We start from the raw sequence: 27469 nt of genomic DNA, 5'->3' as shown, positions 1-27469 counted from the left end.
TTTGAAAAGTGTGCTGTTACTGCCCCATAACTTACATGGGGTTGACCAAACTTGCAGAAATATGCTTATTTCTGGTGAAAAACACGTTTTGACACTTTCAGCACACTGGGGTTAAGACCTGAGTGTGTGGGCTCTTCTGAGCCTTGCAGTTACATGGAGATTGTGAAGTCTGAAAAAACGTGTTTCTTTCGGGCTGAAAAATACGTTTTGAAAAGTGTGCTGTTACTGCCCCATAACTTACATGGGGTTGACCAAACTTGCAGAAACATGTTTATTTCTGCTAAAAAACACGTTTTGGCACTTTCTGCACACTGGGGTTATGACCTGAGTGTGTGGGCTCTTCTGAGCCTTGCAGTTACATAGGGATACAGCTGTCTGAAAAAACGTGTTTATTTCGGGCTGAAAAACACGTTTTGAAAAGTGTGCTGTTACTGCCCCATAACTTACATGGGGTTGACCAAACTTGCAGAAACATGTTTATTTCTGCTGAAAAACACATTCTGACACTTTCAGCACACTGGGGTTAAGAGCTGAGTGTGTGGGCTCTTCTGAGCCTTGTAGTTACATAGGGATACTGCTGTCTGAAAAAACGTGTTTATTTCGGGCTGAAAAACACATTTGAAAAGTGTGCTGTTACTGCCCCATAACTTACATGGGGTTGACCAAACTTGCAGAAACATGTTTATTTCTGCTGAAAAACACATTTTGACACTTTCAGCACACTGGGGTTAAGACCTGAGTGTGTGGGCTCTTCTGAGCCTTGCAGTTACATAGGGATACAGCTGTCTGAAAAAATGCATTTATTTCGGGCTGAAAAACACGTTTTGAAAAGTGTGCTGTTACTGCCCCATAACTTACATGGGGTTGACCAAACTTGCAGAAACATGTTTATTTCTGCTGAAAAACACGTTTTGGCACTTTCTGCACACTGGGGTTAAGAGCTGAGTGTGTGGGCTCTTCTGAGCCTTGCAGTTACATAGGGATACAGCTGTCTGAAAAAACGTGTTTATTTCGGGCTGAAAAACACGTTTTGAAAAGTGTGCTGTTACTGCCCCATAACTTACATGGGGTTGACCAAACTTGCAGAAACATGTTTATTTCTGCTGAAAAACACATTTTGACACTTTCAGCACACTGGGGTTAAGAGCTGAGTGTGTGGGCTCTTCTGAGACTTGCAGTTACATTGGAATTCTGAAGTCTGAAAAAACGCGTTTATTTCAAGCTGAAAAGCACGTTTTGAAAAGTGTGCTGTTACTGCCCCATAACTTACATGGGGTTGACCAAACTTGCAGAAATATGCTTATTTCTGCTGAAAAACACGTTTTGACACTTTCAGCACACTGGGGTTAAGACCTGAGTGTGTGGGCTCTTCTGAGCCTTGCAGTTACATGGAGATTGTGAAGTCTGAAAAAACGTGTTTCTTTCGGGCTGAAAAATACGTTTTGAAAAGTTTGCTGTTACTGCCCCATAACTTACATGGGGTTGACCAAACTTGCAGAAACATGTTTATTTCTGCTAAAAAACACGTTTTGGCACTTTCTGCACACTGGGGTTATGACCTGAGTGTGTGGGCTCTTCTGAGCCTTGCAGTTACATAGGGATACAGCTGTCTGAAAAAACATGTTTATTTCGGGCTGAAAAACACGTTTTGAAAAGTGTGCTGTTACTGCCCCATAACTTACATGGGGTTGACCAAACTTGCAGAATAATGTTTATTTCTGCTGAAAAACACATTCTGACACTTTCAGCACACTGGGGTTAAGACCTGAGTGTGTACGCTCCTCTGAGACTTGCAGTTACATAGGGATACAGCTGTCTGAAAAAACGCGTTTATTTCGGGCTGAAAAACACGTTTTGAAAAGTGTGCTGTTACTGCCCCATAACTTACATGGGGTTGACCAAACTTGCAGAAACATGTTTATTTCTGCTGAAAAACACGTTTTGGCACTTTCTGCACACTGGGGTTAAGAGCTGAGTGTGTGGGCTCTTCTGAGCCTTGCAGTTACATAGGGATACAGCTGTCTGAAAAAACGTGTTTATTTCGGGCTGAAAAACACGTTTTGAAAAGTGTGCTGTTACTGCCCCATAACTTACATGGGGTTGACCAAACTTGCACAAACATGTTTATTTCTGCTGAAAAACACATTTTGACACTTTCAGCACACTGGGGTTAAGAGCTGAGTGTGTGGGCTCTTCTGAGCCTTGCAGTTACCTTGGAATTCTGAAGTCTGAAAAAACGCGTTTATTTCAAGCTGAAAAACACGTTTTGAAAAGTGAGCTGTTACTGCCCCATAACTTACATGGGGTTGACCAAACTTGCAGAAATATGCTTATTTCTGCTGAAAAACACGTTTTGACACTTTCAGCACACTGGGGTTAAGAGCTGAGTGTGTGGGCTCTTCTGAGCCTTGCAGTTACATAGGGATACAGCTGTCTAAAAAAACGTGTTTATTTCGGGCTGAAAAACACGTTTTGAAAAGTGTGCTGTTACTGCCCCATAACTTACATGGGGTTGACCAAACTTGCAGAAACATGTTTATTTCTGCTGAAAAACACATTCTGACACTTTCAGCACACTGGGGTTAAGACCTGAGTGTGTACGCTCCTCTGAGACTTGCAGTTACATAGGGATACAGCTGTCTGAAAAAACGCGTTTATTTCGGGCTGAAAAACACGTTTTGAAAAGTGTGCTGTTACTGCCCCATAACTTACATGGGGTTGACCAAACTTGCAGAAACATGTTTATTTCTGCTGAAAAACACGTTTTGGCACTTTCTGCACACTGGGGTTAAGAGCTGAGTGTGTGGGCTCTTCTGAGCCTTGCAGTTACATAGGGATACAGCTGTCTGAAAAAACGTGTTTATTTCGGGCTGAAAAACACGTTTTGAAAAGTGTGCTGTTACTGCCCCATAACTTACATGGGGTTGACCAAACTTGCAGAAACATGTTTATTTCTGCTGAAAAACACATTTTGACACTTTCAGCACACTGGGGTTAAGAGCTGAGTGTGTGGGCTCTTCTGAGCCTTGCAGTTACCTTGGAATTCTGAAGTCTGAAAAAACGCGTTTATTTCAAGCTGAAAAACACGTTTTGAAAAGTGAGCTGTTACTGCCCCATAACTTACATGGGGTTGACCAAACTTGCAGAAAAATGCTTATTTCTGCTGAAAAACACGTTTTGACACTTTCAGCACACTGGGGTTAAGACCTGAGTGTGTGGGCTCTTCTGAGCCTTGCAGTTACATTGGGATTCTGAAGTCTGAAAAACGCGTTTATTTCGGGCTGAAAAACACGTTTTTAAAAGTGTGCTGTTACTGCCCCATAACTTACATGGGGTTGACCAAACTTGCAGAAACATGTTTATTTCTGCTGAAAAACACATTTTGACACTTTCAGCACACTGGGGTTAAGACCTGAGTGTGTGGGCTCTTCTGAGCTTTGCAGTTACATAGGGATACAGCTGTCTGAAAAAATGCATTTATTTCGGGCTGAAAAACACGTTTTGAGAAGTGTGCTGTTACTGCCCCATAACTTACATGGGGTTGACCAAACTTGCAGAAACATGTTTATTTCTGCTGAAAAACACGTTTTGGCACTTTCTGCACACTGGGGTTAAGAGCTGAGTGTGTGGGCTCTTCCGAGCCTTGCAGTTACATAGGGATACAGCTGTCTGAAAAAACGTGTTTATTTCGGGCTGAAAAACACGTTTTGAAAAGTGTGCTGTTACTGCCCCATCACTTACATGGGGTTGACCAAACTTGCAGAAACATGTTTATTTCTGCTGAAAAACACGTTTTGGCACTTTCTGCACACTGGGGTTAAGAGCTGAGTGTGTGGGCTCTTCTGAGCCTTGCAGTTACATAGGGATACAGCTGTCTAAAAAAACGTGTTAATTTCGGGCTGAAAAACACATTTGAAAAGTGTGCTGTTATTGCCCCATAACTTACATGGGGTTGACCAAACTTGCAGAAACATGTTTATTTCTGCTGAAAAACACATTCTGACACTTTCAGCACACTGGGGTTAAGAGCTGAGTGTGTGGGCTCTTCTGAGCCTTGCAGTTACATAGGGATACAGCTGTCTGAAAAAACGTGTTTATTTCGGGCTGAAAAACACATTTGAAAAGTGTGCTGTTACTGCCCCATAACTTACATGGGGTTGACCAAACTTGCAGAAACGTTTATTTCTGCTGAAAAACACGTTTTGGCACTTTCTGCTCACTGGGGTTAAGAGCTGAGTGTGTGGGCTCTTCTGAGCCTTGCAGTTAGATAAGGATACAGCTGTCTGAAAAAACGCGTTTATTTCGGGCTGAAAAACACGTTTTGAAAAGTGTGCTGTTACTGCCCCATAACTTACATGGGGTTGACCAAACTTGCAGAAACATGTTTATTTCTGCTGAAAAACACATTCTGACACTTTCAGCACACTGGGGTTAAGAGCTGAGTGTGTGGGCTCTTCTGAGCCTTGTAGTTACATAGGGATACTGCTGTCTGAAAAAACGTGTTTATTTCGGGCTGAAAAACACATTTGAAAAGTGTGCTGTTACTGCCCCATAACTTACATGGGGTTGACCAAACTTGCAGAAACATGTTTATTTCTGCTGAAAAACACGTTTTGACACTTTCAGCACACTGGGGTTAAGACCTGAGTGTGTGGGCTCTTCTGAGCCTTGCAGTTACATAGGGATACAGCTGTCTGAAAAAACGTGTTTATTTCGGGCTGAAAAACACGTTTTGAAAAGTGTGCTGTTACTGCCCCATAACTTACATGGGGTTGACCAAACTTGCAGAAACATGTTTATTTCTGCTGAAAAACACATTTTGACACTTTCAGCACACTGGGGTTAAGAGCTGAGTGTGTGGGCTCTTCTGAGCCTTGCAGTTACCTTGGAATTCTGAAGTCTGAAAAAACGCGTTTATTTCAAGCTGAAAAACACGTTTTGAAAAGTGAGCTGTTACTGCCCCATAACTTACATGGGGTTGACCAAACTTGCAGAAATATGCTTATTTCTGCTGAAAAACACGTTTTGACACTTTCAGCACACTGGGGTTAAGACCTGAGTGTGTGGGCTCTTCTGAGCCTTGCAGTTACATTGGGATTCTGAAGTCTGAAAAACGCGTTTATTTCGGGCTGAAAAACACGTTTTTAAAAGTGTGCTGTTACTGCCCCATAACTTACATGGGGTTGACCAAACTTGCAGAAACATGTTTATTTCTGCTGAAAAACACATTTTGACACTTTCAGCACACTGGGGTTAAGACCTGAGTGTGTGGGCTCTTCTGAGCCTTGCAGTTACATAGGGATACAGCTGTCTGAAAAAATGCATTTATTTCGGGCTGAAAAACACGTTTTGAAAAGTGTGCTGTTACTGCCCCATAACTTACATGGGGTTGACCAAACTTGCAGAAACATGTTTATTTCTGCTGAAAAACACGTTTTGGCACTTTCTGCACACTGGGGTTAAGAGCTGAGTGTGTGGGCTCTTCTGAGCCTTGCAGTTACATAGGGATACAGCTGTCTGAAAAAACTTGTTTATTTCGGGCTGAAAAACACGTTTTGAAAAGTGTGCTGTTACTGCCCCATAACTTACATGGGGTTGACCAAACTTGCAGAAACATGTTTATTTCTGCTGAAAAACACATTTTGACACTTTCAGCACACTGGGGTTAAGAGCTGAGTGTGTGGGCTCTTCTGAGCCTTGCAGTTACATTGGAATTCTGAAGTCTGAAAAAACGCGTTTATTTCAAGCTGAAAAGCACGTTTTGAAAAGTGTGCTGTTACTGCCCCATAACTTACATGGGGTTGACCAAACTTGCAGAAATATGCTTATTTCTGCTGAAAAACACGTTTTGACACTTTCAGCACACTGGGGTTAAGACCTGAGTGTGTGGGCTCTTCTGAGCCTTGCAGTTACATGGAGATTGTGAAGTCTGAAAAAACGTGTTTCTTTCGGGCTGAAAAATACGTTTTGAAAAGTTTGCTGTTACTGCCCCATAACTTACATGGGGTTGACCAAACTTGCAGAAACATGTTTATTTCTGCTAAAAAACACGTTTTGGCACTTTCTGCACACTGGGGTTATGACCTGAGTGTGTGGGCTCTTCTGAGCCTTGCAGTTACATAGGGATACAGCTGTCTGAAAAAACATGTTTATTTCGGGCTGAAAAACACGTTTTGAAAAGTGTGCTGTTACTGCCCCATAACTTACATGGGGTTGACCAAACTTGCAGAATAATGTTTATTTCTGCTGAAAAACACATTCTGACACTTTCAGCACACTGGGGTTAAGACCTGAGTGTGTACGCTCCTCTGAGACTTGCAGTTACATAGGGATACAGCTGTCTGAAAAAACGCGTTTATTTCGGGCTGAAAAACACGTTTTGAAAAGTGTGCTGTTACTGCCCCATAACTTACATGGGGTTGACCAAACTTGCAGAAACATGTTTATTTCTGCTGAAAAACACGTTTTGGCACTTTCTGCACACTGGGGTTAAGAGCTGAGTGTGTGGGCTCTTCTGAGCCTTGCAGTTACATAGGGATACAGCTGTCTGAAAAAACGTGTTTATTTCGGGCTGAAAAACACGTTTTGAAAAGTGTGCTGTTACTGCCCCATAACTTACATGGGGTTGACCAAACTTGCACAAACATGTTTATTTCTGCTGAAAAACACATTTTGACACTTTCAGGACACTGGGGTTAAGAGCTGAGTGTGTTGGCTCTTCTGAGCCTTGCAGTTACCTTGGAATTCTGAAGTCTGAAAAAACGCGTTTATTTCAAGCTGAAAAACACGTTTTGAAAAGTGAGCTGTTACTGCCCCATAACTTACATGGGGTTGACCAAACTTGCAGAAATATGCTTATTTCTGCTGAAAAACACGTTTTGACACTTTCAGCACACTGGGGTTAAGAGCTGAGTGTGTGGGCTCTTCTGAGCCTTGCAGTTATATAGGGATACAGCTGTCTAAAAAAACGTGTTTATTTCGGGCTGAAAAACACGTTTTGAAAAGTGTGCTGTTACTGCCCCATAACTTACATGGGGTTGACCAAACTTGCAGAAACATGTTTATTTCTGCTGAAAAACACATTCTGACACTTTCAGCACACTGGGGTTAAGACCTGAGTGTGTACGCTCCTCTGAGACTTGCAGTTACATAGGGATACAGCTGTCTGAAAAAACGCGTTTATTTCGGGCTGAAAAACACGTTTTGAAAAGTGTGCTGTTACTGCCCCATAACTTACATGGGGTTGACCAAACTTGCAGAAACATGTTTATTTCTGCTGAAAAACACGTTTTGGCACTTTCTGCACACTGGGGTTAAGAGCTGAGTGTGTGGGCTCTTCTGAGCCTTGCAGTTACATAGGGATACAGCTGTCTGAAAAAACGTGTTTATTTCGGGCTGAAAAACACGTTTTGAAAAGTGTGCTGTTACTGCCCCATAACTTACATGGGGTTGACCAAACTTGCAGAAACATGTTTATTTCTGCTGAAAAACACATTTTGACACTTTCAGCACACTGGGGTTAAGAGCTGAGTGTGTGGGCTCTTCTGAGCCTTGCAGTTACCTTGGAATTCTGAAGTCTGAAAAAACGCGTTTATTTCAAGCTGAAAAACACGTTTTGAAAAGTGAGCTGTTACTGCCCCATAACTTACATGGGGTTGACCAAACTTGCAGAAATATGCTTATTTCTGCTGAAAAACACGTTTTGACACTTTCAGCACACTGGGGTTAAGACCTGAGTGTGTGGGCTCTTCTGAGCCTTGCAGTTACATTGGGATTCTGAAGTCTGAAAAACGCGTTTATTTCGGGCTGAAAAACACGTTTTTAAAAGTGTGCTGTTACTGCCCCATAACTTACATGGGGTTGACCAAACTTGCAGAAACATGTTTATTTCTGCTGAAAAACACATTTTGACACTTTCAGCACACTGGGGTTAAGACCTGAGTGTGTGGGCTCTTCTGAGCTTTGCAGTTACATAGGGATACAGCTGTCTGAAAAAATGCATTTATTTCGGGCTGAAAAACACGTTTTGAGAAGTGTGCTGTTACTGCCCCATAACTTACATGGGGTTGACCAAACTTGCAGAAACATGTTTATTTCTGCTGAAAAACACGTTTTGGCACTTTCTGCACACTGGGGTTAAGAGCTGAGTGTGTGGGCTCTTCCGAGCCTTGCAGTTACATAGGGATACAGCTGTCTGAAAAAACGTGTTTATTTCGGGCTGAAAAACACGTTTTGAAAAGTGTGCTGTTACTGCCCCATCACTTACATGGGGTTGACCAAACTTGCAGAAACATGTTTATTTCTGCTGAAAAACACGTTTTGGCACTTTCTGCACACTGGGGTTAAGAGCTGAGTGTGTGGGCTCTTCTGAGCCTTGCAGTTACATAGGGATACAGCTGTCTAAAAAAACGTGTTAATTTCGGGCTGAAAAACACATTTGAAAAGTGTGCTGTTATTGCCCCATAACTTACATGGGGTTGACCAAACTTGCAGAAACATGTTTATTTCTGCTGAAAAACACATTCTGACACTTTCAGCACACTGGGGTTAAGAGCTGAGTGTGTGGGCTCTTCTGAGCCTTGCAGTTACATAGGGATACAGCTGTCTGAAAAAACGTGTTTATTTCGGGCTGAAAAACACATTTGAAAAGTGTGCTGTTACTGCCCCATAACTTACATGGGGTTGACCAAACTTGCAGAAACGTTTATTTCTGCTGAAAAACACGTTTTGGCACTTTCTGCTCACTGGGGTTAAGAGCTGAGTGTGTGGGCTCTTCTGAGCCTTGCAGTTAGATAAGGATACAGCTGTCTGAAAAAACGCGTTTATTTCGGGCTGAAAAACACGTTTTGAAAAGTGTGCTGTTACTGCCCCATAACTTACATGGGGTTGACCAAACTTGCAGAAACATGTTTATTTCTGCTAAAAAACACGTTTTGGCACTTTCTGCACACTGGGGTTAAGAGCTGAGTGTGTGGGCTCTTCTGAGCCTTGCAGTTAGATAAGGATACAGCTGTCTGAAAAAACGCGTTTATTTCGGGCTGAAAAACACGTTTTGAAAAGTGTGCTGTTACTGCCCCATAACTTACATGGGGTTGACCAAACTTGCAGAAACATGTTTATTTCTGCTGAAAAACACGTTTTGACACTTTCAGCACACTGGGGTTAAGACCTGAGTGTGTGGGCTCTTCTGAGCCTTGCAGTTACATAGGGATACAGCTGTCTGAAAAAACGTGTTTATTTCGGGCTGAAAAACACATTTGAAAAGTGTGCTGTTACTGCCCCATAACTTACATGGGGTTGACCAAACTTGCAGAAACATGTTTATTTCTGCTGAAAAACACGTTTTGGCACTTTCTGCACACTGGGGTTAAGAGCTGAGTGTGTGGGCTCTTCTGAGCCTTGCAGTTACATAGGGATACAGCTGTCTGAAAAAACGTGTTTATTTCGGGCTGAAAAACACGTTTTGAAAAGTGTGCTGTTACTGCCCCATAACTTACATGGGGTTGACCAAACTTGCAGAAACATGTTTATTTCTGCTGAAAAACACATTTTGACACTTTCAGCACACTGGGGTTAAGAGCTGAGTGTGTGGGCTCTTCTGAGCCTTGCAGTTACATAGGGATACAGCTGTCTGAAAAAACGCATTTATTTCGGGCTGAAAAACACGTTTTGAAAAGTGTGCTGTTACTGCCCCATAACTTACATGGGGTTGACCAAACTTGCAGAAACGTTTATTTCTGCTGAAAAACACGTTTTGGCACTTTCTGCTCACTGGGGTTAAGAGCTGAGTGTGTGGGCTCTTCTGAGCCTTGCAGTTAGATAAGGATACAGCTGTCTGAAAAAACGCGTTTATTTCGGGCTGAAAAACACGTTTTGAAAAGTGTGCTGTTACTGCCCCATAACTTACATGGGGTTGACCAAACTTGCAGAAACATGTTTATTTCTGCTAAAAAACACGTTTTGGCACTTTCTGCACACTGGGGTTAAGAGCTGAGTGTGTGGGCTCTTCTGAGCCTTGCAGTTAGATAAGGATACAGCTGTCTGAAAAAACGCGTTTATTTCGGGCTGAAAAACACGTTTTGAAAAGTGTGCTGTTACTGCCCCATAACTTACATGGGGTTGACCAAACTTGCAGAAACATGTTTATTTCTGCTGAAAAACACGTTTTGACACTTTCAGCACACTGGGGTTAAGACCTGAGTGTGTGGGCTCTTCTGAGCCTTGCAGTTACATAGGGATACAGCTGTCTGAAAAAACGTGTTTATTTCGGGCTGAAAAACACATTTGAAAAGTGTGCTGTTACTGCCCCATAACTTACATGGGGTTGACCAAACTTGCAGAAACATGTTTATTTCTGCTGAAAAACACGTTTTGGCACTTTCTGCACACTGGGGTTAAGAGCTGAGTGTGTGGGCTCTTCTGAGCCTTGCAGTTACATAGGGATACAGCTGTCTGAAAAAACGTGTTTATTTCGGGCTGAAAAACACGTTTTGAAAAGTGTGCTGTTACTGCCCCATAACTTACATGGGGTTGACCAAACTTGCAGAAACATGTTTATTTCTGCTGAAAAACACATTTTGACACTTTCAGCACACTGGGGTTAAGAGCTGAGTGTGTGGGCTCTTCTGAGCCTTGCAGTTACATAGGGATACAGCTGTCTGAAAAAACGCATTTATTTCGGGCTGAAAAACACGTTTTGAAAAGTGTGCTGTTTCTGCCCCATAACTTACATGGGGTTGACCAAACTTGCAGAAACATGTTTATTTCTGCTGAAAAACACGTTTTGGCACTTTCTGCAAACTGGGGTTAAGAGCTGAGTGTGTGGGCTCTTCTGAGCCTTGCAGTTACATAGGGATACAGCTGTCTGAAAAAACGTGTTTATTTCGGGCTGAAAAACACGTTTTGAAAAGTGTTCTGCTACTGCCCCATAACTTACATGGGGTTGACCAAACTTACAGAAACATGTTTATTTCTGCTGAAAAACACGTTTTGGCACTTTCAGCACACTGGGGTTAAGAGCTGAGTGTGTGGGCTCTTCTGAGCCTTGCAGTTACATTGGAATTCTGAAGTCTGAAAAAACGCGTTTATTTCAAGCTGAAAAGCACGTTTTGAAAAGTGAGCTGTTACTGCCCCATAACTTACATGGGGTTGACCAAACTTGCAGAAACATGTTTATTTCTGCTAAAAAACACGTTTTGGCACTTTCTGCACACTGGGGTTAAGACCTGAGTGTGTGGGCTCTTTTGAGCCTTGCAGTTACATAGGGATACAGCTGTCTGAAAAAACGTGTTTATTTCGGGCTGAAAAACACGTTTTGAAAAGTGAGCTGTTACTGCCCCATAACTTACATGGGGTTGACCAAACTTGCAGAAACATGTTTATTTCTGCTGAAAAACACATTTTGACACTTTCAGCACACTGGGGTTAAGACCTGAGTGTGTGGGCTCTTCTGAGCTTTGCAGTTACATAGGGATACAGCTGTCTGAAAAAATGCATTTATTTCGGGCTGAAAAACACGTTTTGAGAAGTGTGCTGTTACTGCCCCATAACTTACATGGGGTTGACCAAACTTGCAGAAACATGTTTATTTCTGCTGAAAAACACGTTTTGGCACTTTCTGCACACTGGGGTTAAGAGCTGAGTGTGTGGGCTCTTCCGAGCCTTGCAGTTACATAGGGATACAGCTGTCTGAAAAAACGTGTTTATTTCGGGCTGAAAAACACGTTTTGAAAAGTGTGCTGTTACTGCCCCATCACTTACATGGGGTTGACCAAACTTGCAGAAACATGTTTATTTCTGCTGAAAAACACGTTTTGGCACTTTCTGCACACTGGGGTTAAGAGCTGAGTGTGTGGGCTCTTCTGAGCCTTGCAGTTACATAGGGATACAGCTGTCTAAAAAAACGTGTTAATTTCGGGCTGAAAAACACATTTGAAAAGTGTGCTGTTATTGCCCCATAACTTACATGGGGTTGACCAAACTTGCAGAAACATGTTTATTTCTGCTGAAAAACACATTCTGACACTTTCAGCACACTGGGGTTAAGAGCTGAGTGTGTGGGCTCTTCTGAGCCTTGCAGTTACATAGGGATACAGCTGTCTGAAAAAACGTGTTTATTTCGGGCTGAAAAACACATTTGAAAAGTGTGCTGTTACTGCCCCATAACTTACATGGGGTTGACCAAACTTGCAGAAACGTTTATTTCTGCTGAAAAACACGTTTTGGCACTTTCTGCTCACTGGGGTTAAGAGCTGAGTGTGTGGGCTCTTCTGAGCCTTGCAGTTAGATAAGGATACAGCTGTCTGAAAAAACGCGTTTATTTCGGGCTGAAAAACACGTTTTGAAAAGTGTGCTGTTACTGCCCCATAACTTACATGGGGTTGACCAAACTTGCAGAAACATGTTTATTTCTGCTAAAAAACACGTTTTGGCACTTTCTGCACACTGGGGTTAAGAGCTGAGTGTGTGGGCTCTTCTGAGCCTTGCAGTTAGATAAGGATACAGCTGTCTGAAAAAACGCGTTTATTTCGGGCTGAAAAACACGTTTTGAAAAGTGTGCTGTTACTGCCCCATAACTTACATGGGGTTGACCAAACTTGCAGAAACATGTTTATTTCTGCTGAAAAACACGTTTTGACACTTTCAGCACACTGGGGTTAAGACCTGAGTGTGTGGGCTCTTCTGAGCCTTGCAGTTACATAGGGATACAGCTGTCTGAAAAAACGTGTTTATTTCGGGCTGAAAAACACATTTGAAAAGTGTGCTGTTACTGCCCCATAACTTACATGGGGTTGACCAAACTTGCAGAAACATGTTTATTTCTGCTGAAAAACACGTTTTGGCACTTTCTGCACACTGGGGTTAAGAGCTGAGTGTGTGGGCTCTTCTGAGCCTTGCAGTTACATAGGGATACAGCTGTCTGAAAAAACGTGTTTATTTCGGGCTGAAAAACACGTTTTGAAAAGTGTGCTGTTACTGCCCCATAACTTACATGGGGTTGACCAAACTTGCAGAAACATGTTTATTTCTGCTGAAAAACACATTTTGACACTTTCAGCACACTGGGGTTAAGAGCTGAGTGTGTGGGCTCTTCTGAGCCTTGCAGTTACATAGGGATACAGCTGTCTGAAAAAACGCATTTATTTCGGGCTGAAAAACACGTTTTGAAAAGTGTGCTGTTTCTGCCCCATAACTTACATGGGGTTGACCAAACTTGCAGAAACATGTTTATTTCTGCTGAAAAACACGTTTTGGCACTTTCTGCAAACTGGGGTTAAGAGCTGAGTGTGTGGGCTCTTCTGAGCCTTGCAGTTACATAGGGATACAGCTGTCTGAAAAAACGTGTTTATTTCGGGCTGAAAAACACGTTTTGAAAAGTGTGCTGCTACTGCCCCATAACTTACATGGGGTTGACCAAACTTACAGAAACATGTTTATTTCTGCTGAAAAACACGTTTTGGCACTTTCAGCACACTGGGGTTAAGAGCTGAGTGTGTGGGCTCTTCTGAGCCTTGCAGTTACATTGGAATTCTGAAGTCTGAAAAAACGCGTTTATTTCAAGCTGAAAAGCACGTTTTGAAAAGTGAGCTGTTACTGCCCCATAACTTACATGGGGTTGACCAAACTTGCAGAAACATGTTTATTTCTGCTAAAAAACACGTTTTGGCACTTTCTGCACACTGGGGTTAAGACCTGAGTGTGTGGGCTCTTTTGAGCCTTGCAGTTACATAGGGATACAGCTGTCTGAAAAAACGTGTTTATTTCGGGCTGAAAAACACGTTTTGAAAAGTGAGCTGTTACTGCCCCATAACTTACATGGGGTTGACCAAACTTGCAGAAACATGTTTATTTCTGCTAAAAAACACGTTTCGGCACTTTCTGCACACTGGGGTTAAGAGCTGAGTGTGTGGGCTCTTCTGAGCCTTGCAGTTAGATAAGGATACAGCTGTCTGAAAAAACGCGTTTATTTCGGGCTGAAAAACACGTTTTGAAAAGTGTGCTGTTACTGCCCCATAACTTACATGGGGTTGACCAAACTTGCAGAAACATGTTTATTTCTGCTAAAAAACACGTTTCGGCACTTTCTGCACACTGGGGTTAAGAGCTGAGTGTGTGGGCTCTTCTGAGCCTTGCAGTTACATAGGGATACAGCTGTCTGAAAAAACGTGTTTATTTCGGGCTGAAAAACACGTTTTGAAAAGTGTTCTGTTACTGCCCCATAACTTACATGGGGTTGACCAAACTTGCAGAAACATGTTTATTTCTGCTGAAAAACACGTTTTGGCACTTTCTGCACACTGGGGTTAAGAGCCGAGTGTGTGGGCTCTTCTGAGCCTTGCAGTTACATAGGGATACAGCTGTTTGAAAAAACGTGTTTATTTCGGGCTGAAAAACACGTTATGAAAAGTGTGCTGTTCCTGCCCCATAACTTACATGGGGTTGACCAAACTTGCAGAAACATGTTTATTTCTGCTGAAAAACACGTTTTGGCACTTTCTGCACACTGGGGTTAAGAGCTGAGTGTGTGGGCCCTTCTGAGCCTTGCAGTTACATTGGAATTCTGAAGTCTGAAAAAACGTGTTTATTTCGGGCTGAAAAACACGTTTTGAAAAGTGTGCTGTTCCTGCCCCATAACTTACATGGGGTTGACCAAACTTGCAGAAACATGTTTATTTCTGCTGAAAAACACGTTTTGACACTTTCAGCACACTGGGGTTAAGACCTGAGTGTGTGGGCTCTTCTGAGCCTTGCAGTTACATAGGGATACAGCTGTCTGAAAAAACGTGTTTATTTCGGGCTGAAAAACACATTTGAAAAGTGTGCTGTTACTGCCCCATAACTTAGATGGGGTTGACCAAACTTGCAGAAACGTTTATTTCTGCTGAAAAACATGTTTTGGCACTTTCTGCTCACTGGGGTTAAGAGCTGAGTGTGTGGGCTCTTCTGAGCCTTGCAGTTAGATAAGGATACAGCTGTCTGAAAAAACGCGTTTATTTCGGGCTGAAAAACACGTTTTGAAAAGTGTGCTGTTACTGCCCCATAACTTACATGGGGTTGACCAAACTTGCAGAAACATGTTTATTTCTGCTAAAAAACACGTTTTGGCACTTTCTGCACACTGGGGTTAAGAGCTGAGTGTGTGGGCTCTTCTGAGCCTTGCAGTTAGATAAGGATACAGCTGTCTGAAAAAACGTGTTTATTTCGGGCTGAAAAACACGTTTTGAAAAGTGTGCTGTTACTGCCCCATAACTTACATGGGGTTGACCAAACTTGCCGAAACATGTTTATTTCTGCTGAAAAATACGTTCTGACACTTTCAGCACACTGGGGTTAAGAGCTGAGTGTGTGGGCTCTTCTGAGCCTTGCAGTTACATTGGGATTCTGAAGTCTGAAAAACGCGTTTATTTCGGGCTGAAAAACACGTTTTTAAAAGTGTGCTGTTACTGCCCCATAACTTACATGGGGTTGACCAAACTTGCAGAAACATGTTTATTTCTGCTGAAAAACACATTTTGACACTTTCAGCACACTGGGGTTAAGACCTGAGTGTGTGTGCTCTTCTGAGCCTTGCAGTTACATAGGGATACAGCTGTCTGAAAAAATGCATTTATTTTGGGCTGAAAAACACGTTTTGAAAAGTGTGCTGTTACTGCCCCATAACTTACATGGGGTTGACCAAACTTGAGAAACATGTTTATTTCTGCTGAAAAACACGTTTTGGCACTTTCTGCACACTGGGGTTAAGAGCTGAGTGTGTGGGCTCTTCTGAGCCTTGCAGTTACATAGGGATACAGCTGTCTGAAAAAACGTGTTTATTTCGGGCTGAAAAACACGTTTTGAAAAGTGTGCTGTTACTGCCCCATAACTTACATGGGGTTGACCAAACTTGCAGAAACATGTTTATTTCTGCTGAAAAACACGTTTTGGCACTTTCTGCAAACTGGGGTTAAGAGCTGAGTGTGTGGGCTCTTCTGAGCCTTGCAGTTACATAGGGATTCAGCTGTCTGAAAAAACGTGTTTATTTCGGGCTGAAAAACACGTTTTGAAAAGTGTGCTGTTACTGCCCCATAACTTACATGGGGTTGACCAAACTTACAGAATCATGTTTATTTCTGCTAAAAAACACGTTTTGGCACTTTCTGCACACTGGGGTTATGACCTGAGTGTGTGGGCTCTTCTGAGCCTTGCAGTTACATAGGGATACAGCTGTCTGAAAAAACGCGTTTATTTCGGGCTGAAAAAAGCGTTTTGAAAAGTGAGCTGTTACTGCCCCATAACTTACATGGGGTTGACCAAACTTACAGAAACATGTTTATTTCTGCTGAAAAACACATTTTGACACTTTCAGCACACTGGGGTTAAGAGCTGAGTGTGTGGGCTCTTCTGAGCCTTGCAGTTACATTGGAATTCTGAAGTCTGAAAAAACGCGTTTATTTCAAGCTGAAAAGCACGTTTTGAAAAGTGAGCTGTTACTGCCCCATAACTTACATGGGGTTGACCAAACTTGCAGAAACATGTTTATTTCTGCTAAAAAACACGTTTTGGCACTTTCTGCACACTGGGGTTAAGACCTGAGTGTGTGGGCTCTTTTGAGCCTTGCAGTTACATAGGGATACAGCTGTCTGAAAAAACGTGTTTATTTCGGGCTGAAAAACACGTTTTGAAAAGTGAGCTGTTACTGCCCCATAACTTACATGGGGTTGACCAAACTTGCAGAAACATGTTTATTTCTGCTAAAAAACACGTTTCGGCACTTTCTGCACACTGGGGTTAAGAGCTGAGTGTGTGGGCTCTTCTGAGCCTTGCAGTTAGATAAGGATACAGCTGTCTGAAAAAACGCGTTTATTTCGGGCTGAAAAACACGTTTTGAAAAGTGTGCTGTTACTGCCCCATAACTTACATGGGGTTGACCAAACTTGCAGAAACATGTTTATTTCTGCTAAAAAACACGTTTCGGCACTTTCTGCACACTGGGGTTAAGAGCTGAGTGTGTGGGCTCTTCTGAGCCTTGCAGTTAGATAAGGATACAGCTGTCTGAAAAAACGCGTTTATTTCGGGCTGAAAAACACGTTTTGAAAAGTGTGCTGTTACTGCCCCATAACTTACATGGGGTTGACCAAACTTGCAGAAACATGTTTATTTCTTCTGAAAAACATGTTTTGACACTTTCAGCACACTGGTGTTAAGACCTGAGTGTGTGGGCTCTTCTGAGCCTTGCAGTTACATAGGGATACAGCTGTCTGAAAAAACGCGTTTATTTCGGGCTGAAAAACACGTTTTGAAAAGTGTGCTGTTACTGCCCCATATCTTACATGGGGTTGACCAAACTTGCCGAAACATGTTTATTTCTGCTGAAAAATACGTTCTGACACTTTCAGCACACTGGGGTTAAGAGCTGAGTGTGTGGGCTCTTCTGAGCCTTGCAGTTACATTGGGATTCTGAAGTCTGAAAAAATGCATTTATTTCGGGCTGAAAAACACGTTTTGAAAAGTGTGCTGTTACTGCCCCATAACTTACATGGGGTTGACCAAACTTACAGAAACATGTTTATTTCTGCTGAAAAACACATTTTGACACTTTCAGCACACTGGGGTTAAGAGCTGAGTGTGTGGGCTCTTCTGAGCCTTGCAGTTACATTGGAATTCTGAAGTCTGAAAAAACGCGTTTATTTCAAGCTGAAAAGCACGTTTTGAAAAGTGAGCTGTTACTGCCCCATAACTTACATGGGGTTGACCAAACTTGCAGAAACATGTTTATTTCTGCTAAAAAACACGTTTTGACACTTTCAGCACACTGGTGTTAAGACCTGAGTGTGTGGGCTCTTCTGAGCCTTGCAGTTACATAGGGATACAGCTGTCTGAAAAAACGCGTTTATTTCGGGCTGAAAAACACGTTTTGAAAAGTGTGCTGTTACTGCCCCATAACTTACATGGGGTTGACCAAACTTGCCGAAACATGTTTATTTCTGCTGAAAAATACGTTCTGACACTTTCAGCACACTGGGGTTAAGAGCTGAGTGTGTGGGCTCTTCTGAGCCTTGCAGTTACATTGGGATTCTGAAGTCTGAAAAACGCATTTATTTCGGGCTGAAAAACACGTTTTGAAAAGTGTGCTGTTACTGCCCCATAACTTACATGGGGTTGACCAAACTTGCAGAAACATGTTTATTTCTGCTGAAAAACACGTTTTGGCACTTTCAGCACACTGGGGTTAAGAGCTGAGTGTGTGGGCTCTTCTGAGCCTTGCAGTTACATAGGGATACAGCTGTCTGAAAAAACGTGTTTATTTCGGGCTGAAAAACACGTTTTGAAAAGTGTGCTGTTACTGCCCCATAACTTACATGGGGTTGACCAAACTTGCAGAAACATGTTTATTTCTGCTGAAAAACACGTTTTGGCACTTTCTGCAAACTGGGGTTAAGAGCTGAGTGTGTGGGCTCTTCTGAGCCTTGCAGTTACATAGGGATACAGCTGTCTGAAAAAACGTGTTTATTTCGGGCTGAAAAACACGTTTTGAAAAGTGTGCTGTTACTGCCCCATAACTTACATGGGGTTGACCAAACTTACAGAAACATGTTTATATCTGCTGAAAAACACATTTTGACACTTTCAGCACACTGGGGTTAAGAGCTGAGTGTGTGGGCTCTTCTGAGCCTTGCAGTTACATTGGAATTCTGAAGTCTGAAAAAACGCGTTTATTTCAAGCTGAAAAGCACGTTTTGAAAAGTGAGCTGTTACTGCCCCATAACTTACATGGGGTTGACCAAACTTGCAGAACTATGCTTATTTCTGCTGAAAAACACGTTTTGACACTTTCAGCACACTGGGGTTAAGACCTGAGTGTGTGGGCTCTTCTGAGCCTTGCAGTTACATGGAGATTGTGAAGTCTGAAAAAACGTGTTTCTTTCGGGCTGAAAAATACGTTTTGAAAAGTGTGCTGTTACTGCCCCATAACTTACATGGGGTTGACCAAACTTGCAGAAACATGTTTATTTCTGCTAAAAAACACGTTTTGGCACTTTCTGCACACTGGGGTTATGACCTGAGTGTGTGGGCTCTTCTGAGCCTTGCAGTTACATAGGGATACAGCTGTCTGAAAAAACGTGTTTATTTCGGGCTGAAAAACACGTTTTGAAAAGTGTGCTGTTACTGCCCCATAACTTACATGGGGTTGACCAAACTTGCAGAAACATGTTTATTTCTGCTGAAAAACACGTTTTGGCACTTTCTGCACACTGGGGTTAAGAGCTGAGTGTGTGGGCTCTTCTGAGCCTTGCAGTTACATAGGGATACAGCTGTCTATAAAAACGTGTTTATTTCGGGCTGAAAAACACGTTTTGAAAAGTGTGCTGTTACTGCCCCATAACTTACATGGGGTTGACCAAACTTGCAGAAACATGTTTATTTCTGCTGAAAAACACATTCTGACACTTTCAGCACACTGGGGTTAAGAGCTGAGTGTGTGGGCTCTTCTGAGCCTTGCGGTTACATAGGGATACAGCTGTCTGAAAAAACGTGTTTATTTTGGGCTGAAAAACACATTTTGAAAAGTGTGCTGTTACTGCCCCATAACTTACATGGGGTTGACCAAACTTGCAGAAACATGTTTATTTCTGCTGAAAACACGTTTTGGCACTTTCTGCACAATGGGGTTAAGAGCTGAGTGTGTGGGCTCTTCTGAGCCTTGCAGTTACATAGGGATACAGCTGTCTAAAAAAACGTGTTTATTTCGGGCTGAAAAACACGTTTTGAAAAGTGTGCTGTTACTGCCCCATAACTTACATGGGGTTGACCAAACTTGCAGAAACATGTTTATTTCTGCTGAAAAACACATTTTGACACTTTCAGCACACTGGGGTTAAGAGCTGAGTGTGTGGGCTATTCTGAGCCTTGCAGTTACATTGGAATTCTGAAGTCTGAAAAAACGCGTTTATTTCGGGCTGAAAAACACGTTTTGAAAAGTGAGCTGTTCTTGCCCCATAAGTTACATGGGGTTGACCAAACTTGCAGAAACATGTTTATTTCTGCTGAAAAACACGTTTTGACACATTCAGCACACTGGGGTTAAGACCTGAGTGTGTGGGCTCTTCTGAGCCTTGCAGTTACATAAGGATACAGCTGTCTGAAAAAACGCGTTTATTTCGGGCTGAAAAACACGTTTTGAAAAGTGTGCTGTTACTGCCCCATAACTTACATGGGGTTGACCAAACTTGCAGAAACATGTTTATTTCTGCTAAAAAACACGTTTTGGCACTTTCTGCACACTGGGGTTAAGAGCTGAGTGTGTGGGCTCTTCTGAGCCTTGCAGTTAGATAAGGATACAGCTGTCTGAAAAAACGCGTTTATTTCGGGCTGAAAAACACGTTTTGAAAAGTGTGCTGTTACTGCCCCATAACTTACATGGGGTTGACCAAACTTGCAGAAACATGTTTATTTCTGCTGAAAAACACATTTTGACACTTTCTGCACACTGGGGTTAAGAGCTGAGTGTGTGGGCTCTTCTGAGCCTTGCAGTTACATAGGGATACAGCTGTCTGAAAAAACGCGTTTATTTCGGGCTGAAAAAAACGTTTTGAAAAGTGAGCTGTTACTGCCCCATAACTTACATGGGGTTGACCAAACTTACAGAAACATGTTTATTTCTGCTGAAAAACACATTTTGACACTTTCAGCACACTGGGGTTAAGAGCTGAGTGTGTGGGCTCTTCTGAGCCTTGCAGTTACATTGGAATTCTGAAGTCTGAAAAAACGCGTTTATTTCAAGCTGAAAAGCACGTTTTGAAAAGTGAGCTGTTACTGCCCCATAACTTACATGGGGTTGACCAAACTTGCAGAAACATGTTTATTTCTGCTAAAAAACACGTTTTGGCACTTTCTGCACACTGGGGTTAAGACCTGAGTGTGTGGGCTCTTTTGAGCCTTGCAGTTACATAGGGATACAGCTGTCTGAAAAAACGTGTTTATTTCGGGCTGAAAAACACGTTTTGAAAAGTGAGCTGTTACTGCCCCATAACTTACATGGGGTTGACCAAACTTGCAGAAACATGTTTATTTCTGCTAAAAAACACGTTTCGGCACTTTCTGCACACTGGGGTTAAGAGCTGAGTGTGTGGGCTCTTCTGAGCCTTGCAGTTAGATAAGGATACAGCTGTCTGAAAAAACGCGTTTATTTCGGGCTGAAAAACACGTTTTGAAAAGTGTGCTGTTACTGCCCCATAACTTACATGGGGTTGACCAAACTTGCAGAAACATGTTTATTTCTGCTGAAAAACACGTTTTGACACTTTCAGCACACTGGTGTTAAGACCTGAGTGTGTGGGCTCTTCTGAGCCTTGCAGTTACATAGGGATACAGCTGTCTGTAAAAACGCGTTTATTTCGGGCTGAAAAACACGTTTTGAAAAGTGTGCTGTTACTGCCCCATATCTTACATGGGGTTGACCAAACTTGCCGAAACATGTTTATTTCTGCTGAAAAATACGTTCTGACACTTTCAGCACACTGGGGTTAAGAGCTGAGTGTGTGGGCTCTTCTGAGCCTTGTAGTTACATTGGGATTCTGACGTCTGAAAGAATGCATTTATTTCGGGCTGAAAAACACGTTTTGAAAAGTGTGCTGTTACTGCCCCATAACTTACATGGGGTTGACCAAACTTACAGAAACATGTTTATTTCTGCTGAAAAACACATTTTGACACTTTCAGCACACTGGGGTTAAGAGCTGAGTGTGTGGGCTCTTCTGAGCCTTGCAGTTACATTGGAATTCTGAAGTCTGAAAAAACGCGTTTATTTCAAGCTGAAAAGCACGTTTTGAAAAGTGAGCTGTTACTGCCCCATAACTTACATGGGGTTGACCAAACTTGCAGAAACATGTTTATTTCTGCTAAAAAACACGTTTTGGCACTTTCTGCACACTGGGGTTAAGACCTGAGTGTGTGGGCTCTTTTGAGCCTTGCAGTTACATAGGGATACAGCTGTCTGAAAAAACGTGTTTATTTCGGGCTGAAAAACACGTTTTGAAAAGTGAGCTGTTACTGCCCCATAACTTACATGGGGTTGACCAAACTTGCAGAAACATGTTTATTTCTGCTAAAAAACACGTTTCGGCACTTTCTGCACACTGGGGTTAAGAGCTGAGTGTGTGGGCTCTTCTGAGCCTTGCAGTTAGATAAGGATACAGCTGTCTGAAAAAACGCGTTTATTTCGGGCTGAAAAACACGTTTTGAAAAGTGTGCTGTTACTGCCCCATAACTTACATGGGGTTGACCAAACTTGCAGAAACATGTTTATTTCTGCTAAAAAAAACGTTTTGGCACTTTCTGCACACTGGGGTTAAGACCTGAGTGTGTGGGCTCTTCTGAGCCTTGCAGTTACATAGGGATACAGCTGTCTGAAAAAACGTGTTTATTTCGGGCTGAAAAACACGTTTTGAAAAGTGAGCTGTTACTGCCCCATAACTTACATGGGGTTGACCAAACTTGCAGAAACATGTTTATTTCTGCTAAAAAACACGTTTCGGCACTTTCTGCACACTGGGGTTAAGAGCTGAGTGTGTGGGCTCTTCTGAGCCTTGCAGTTAGATAAGGATACAGCTGTCTGAAAAAACGCGTTTATTTCGGGCTGAAAAACACGTTTTGAAAAGTGTGCTGTTACTGCCCCATAACTTACATGGGGTTGACCAAACTTGCAGAAACATGTTTATTTCTGCTGAAAAACACGTTTTGACACTTTCAGCACACTGGTGTTAAGACCTGAGTGTGTGGGCTCTTCTGAGCCTTGCAGTTACATAGGGATACAGCTGTCTGTAAAAACGCGTTTATTTCGGGCTGACAAACACGTTTTGAAAAGTGTGCTGTTACTGCCCCATATCTTACATGGGGTTGACCAAACTTGCCGAAACATGTTTATTTCTGCTGAAAAATACGTTCTGACACTTTCAGCACACTGGGGTTAAGAGCTGAGTGTGTGGGCTCTTCTGAGCCTTGCAGTTACATTGGGATTCTGACGTCTGAAAAAATGCATTTATTTCGGGCTGAAAAACACGTTTTGAAAAGTGTGCTGTTACTGCCCCATAACTTACATGGGGTTGACCAAACTTACAGAAACATGTTTATTTCTGCTGAAAAACACATTTTGACACTTTCAGCACACTGGGGTTAAGAGCTGAGTGTGTGGGCTCTTCTGAGCCTTGCAGTTACATTGGAATTCTGAAGTCTGAAAAAACGCGTTTATTTCAAGCTGAAAAGCACGTTTTGAAAAGTGAGCTGTTACTGCCCCATAACTTACATGGGGTTGACCAAACTTGCAGAAACGTTTATTTCTGCTAAAAAACACGTTTTGGCACTTTCTGCACACTGGGGTTAAGACCTGAGTGTGTGGGCTCTTTTGAGCCTTGCAGTTACATAGGGATACAGCTGTCTGAAAAAACGTGTTTATTTCGGGCTGAAAAACACGTTTTGAAAAGTGAGCTGTTACTGCCCCATAACTTACATGGGGTTGACCAAACTTGCAGAAACATGTTTATTTCTGCTAAAAAACACGTTTCGGCACTTTCTGCACACTGGGGTTAAGAGCTGAGTGTGTGGGCTCTTCTGAGCCTTGCAGTTAGATAAGGATACAGCTGTCTGAAAAAACGCGTTTATTTCGGGCTGAAAAACACGTTTTGAAAAGTGTGCTGTTACTGCCCCATAACTTACATGGGGTTGACCAAACTTGCAGAAACATGTTTATTTCTGCTAAAAAAAACGTTTTGGCACTTTCTGCACACTGGGGTTAAGACCTGAGTGTGTGGGCTCTTCTGAGCCTTGCAGTTACATAGGGATACAGCTGTCTGAAAAAACGCGTTTATTTCGGGCTGAAAAACACGTTTTGAAAAGTGTGCTGTTACTGCCCCATAACTTACATGGGGTTGACCAAACTTGCAGAAACATGTTTATTTCTGCTGAAAAACACATTCTGACACTTTCAGCACACTGGGGTTAAGAGCTGAGTGTGTGGGCTCTTCTGAGCCTTGCAGTTACATTGGAATTCTGAAGTCTGAAAAAACGCGTTTATTTCGGGCTGAAAAACACGTTTTGAAAAGTGAGCTGTTCTTGCCCCATAAGTTACATGGGGTTGACCAAACTTGCAGAAACATGTTTATTTCTGCTGAAAAACACGTTTTGACACATTCAGCACACTGGGGTTAAGACCTGAGTGTGTGGGCTCTTCTGAGCCTTGCAGTTACATAAGGATACAGCTGTCTGAAAAAACGCGTTTGTTTCGGGCTGAAAAACACGTTTTGAAAAGTGTGCTGTTACTGCCCCATAACTTACATGGGGTTGACCAAACTTGCAGAAACATGTTTATTTCTGCAAAAAAACACGTTTTGGCACTTTCTGCACACTGGGGTTAAGAGCTGAGTGTGTGGGATCTTCTGAGCCTTGCAGTTAGATAAGGATACAGCTGTCTGAAAAAACGCGTTTATTTCGGGCTGAAAAACACGTTTTGAAAAGTGTGCTGTTACTGCCCCATAACTTACATGGGGTTGACCAAACTTGCAGAAACATGTTTATTTCTGCTGAAAAACACATTTTGACACTTTCAGCACACTGGGGTTAAGACCTGAGTGTGTGGGCTCTTCTGAGCCTTGCAGTTACATAGGGATACAGCTGTCTGAAAAAATGCATTTATTTCGGGCTGAAAAACACGTTTTGAAAAAGTGTGCTGTTACTACCCCATAACTTACATGGGGTTGACCAAACTTGCAGAAACATGTTTATTTCTGCTGAAAAACACGTTTTGGCACTTTCTGCACACTGGGGTTAAGAGCTGAGTGTGTGGGCTCTTCTGAGCCTTGCAGTTACATAGGGATACAGCTGTCTGAAAAAACGTGTTTATTTCGGGCTGAAAAACACGTTTTGAAAAGTGTGCTGTTACTGCCCCATAACTTACATGGGGTTGACCAAACTTGCAGAAACATGTTTATTTCTGCTGAAAAACACGTTTTGGCACTTTCTGCAAACTGGGGTTAAGAGCTGAGTGTGTGGGCTCTTCTGAGCCTTGCAGTTACATAGGGATACAGCTGTCTGAAAAAACGTGTTTATTTCGGGCTGAAAAACACGTTTTGAAAAGTGTGCTGTTACTGCCCCATAACTTACATGGGGTTGACCAAACTTACAGAAACATGTTTATTTCTGCTAAAAAACACGTTTTGGCACTTTCTGCACACTGGGGTTATGACCTGAGTGTGTGGGCTCTTCTGAGCCTTGCAGTTACATAGGGATACAGCTGTCTGAAAAAACGTGTTTATTTCGGGCTGAAAAACACGTTTTGAAAAGTGTGCTGTTACTGCCCCATAACTTACATGGGGTTGACCAAACTTACAGAAACATGTTTATTTCTGCTGAAAAACACATTTTGACACTTTCAGCACACTGGGGTTAAGAGCTGAGTGTGTGGGCTCTTCTGAGCCTTGCAGTTACATTGGAATTCTGAAGTCTGAAAAAACGCGTTTATTTCAAGCTGAAAAGCACGTTTTGAAAAGTGAGCTGTTACTGCCCCATAACTTACATGGGGTTGACCAAACTTGCCGAAACATGTTTATTTCTGCTGAAAAATACGTTCTGACACTTTCAGCACACTGGGGTTAAGAGCTGAGTGTGTGGGCTCTTCTGAGCCTTGCAGTTACATTGGGATTCTGAAGTCTGAAAAACGCATTTATTTCGGGCTGAAAAACACGTTTTGAAAAGTGTGCTGTTACTGCCCCATAACTTACATGGGGTTGACCAAACTTGCCGAAACATGTTTATTTCTGCTGAAAAACACGTTTTGGAACTTTCAGCACACTGGGGTTAAGAGCTGAGTGTGTGGGCTCTTCTGAGCCTTGCAGTTACATAGGGATACAGCTGTCTGAAAAAACGTGTTTATTTCGGGCTGAAAAACACGTTTTGAAAAGTGTGCTGTTACTGCCCCATAACTTACATGGGGTTGACCAAACTTGCAGAAACATGTTTATTTCTGCTGAAAAACACGTTTTGGCACTTTCTGCAAACTGGGGTTAAGAGCTGAGTGTGTGGGCTCTTCTGAGCCTTGCAGGTACTTAGGGATACAGCTGTCTGAAAAAACGTGTTTATTTCGGGCTGAAAAACACGTTTTGAAAAGTGTGCTGTTACTGCCCCATAACTTACATGGGGTTGACCAAACTTACAGAAACATGTTTATTTCTGCTGAAAAACACATTTTGACACTTTCAGCACACTGGGGTTAAGAGCTGAGTGTGTGGGCTCTTCTGAGCCTTGCAGTTACATTGGAATTCTGAAGTCTGAAAAAACGCGTTTATTTCAAGCTGAAAAGCACGTTTTGAAAAGTGAGCTGTTACTGCCCCATAACTTACATGGGGTTGACCAAACTTGCAGAACTATGCTTATTTCTGCTGAAAAACACGTTTTGACACTTTCAGCACACTGGGGTTAAGACCTGAGTGTGTGGGCTCTTCTGAGCCTTGCAGTTACATGGAGATTGTGAAGTCTGAAAAAACGTGTTTCTTTCGGGCTGAAAAATACGTTTTGAAAAGTGTGCTGTTACTGCCCCATAACTTAGATGGGGTTGACCAAACTTGCAGAAACATGTTTATTTCTGCTAAAAAACACGTTTTGGCACTTTCTGCACACTGGGGTTATGACCTGAGTGTGTGGGCTCTTCTGAGCCTTGCAGTTACATAGGGATACAGCTGTCTGAAAAAACGTGTTTATTTCGGGCTGAAAAACACGTTTTGAAAAGTGTGCTGTTACTGCCCCATAACTTACATGGGGTTGACCAAACTTGCAGAAACATGTTTATTTCTGCTGAAAAACACGTTTTGGCACTTTCTGCACACTGGGGTTAAGAGCTGAGTGTGTGGGCTCTTCTGAGCCTTGCAGTTACATAGGGATACAGCTGTCTATAAAAACGTGTTTATTTCGGGCTGAAAAACACGTTTTGAAAAGTGTGCTGTTACTGCCCCATAACTTACATGGGGTTGACCAAACTTGCAGAAACATGTTTATTTCTGCTGAAAAACACATTCTGACACTTTCAGCACACTGGGGTTAAGAGCTGAGTGTGTGGGCTCTTCTGAGCCTTGCGGTTACATAGGGATACAGCTGTCTGAAAAAACGTGTTTATTTCGGGCTGAAAAACACATTTTGAAAAGTGTGCTGTTACTGCCCCATAACTTACATGGGGTTGACCAAACTTGCAGAAACATGTTTATTTCTGCTGAAAAACACGTTTTGGCACTTTCTGCACAATGGGGTTAAGAGCTGAGTGTGTGGGCTCTTCTGAGCCTTGCAGTTACATAGGGATACAGCTGTTTGAAAAAACGTGTTTATTTCGGGCTGAAAAACACGTTTTGAAAAGTGTGCTGTTATTGCCCCATAACTTACATGGGGTTGACCAAACTTGCAGAAACATGTTTATTTCTGCTGAAAAACACGTTTTGGCACTTTCTGC

This window comes from Lepisosteus platostomus, chromosome 18 (genome assembly GCF_059453375.1).
Source record: "Lepisosteus platostomus isolate fLepPlt1 chromosome 18, fLepPlt1.hap1, whole genome shotgun sequence".
Lineage (NCBI taxonomy): Eukaryota > Metazoa > Chordata > Actinopteri > Semionotiformes > Lepisosteidae > Lepisosteus > Lepisosteus platostomus.
This window is presented reverse-complemented; position numbering follows the sequence as displayed.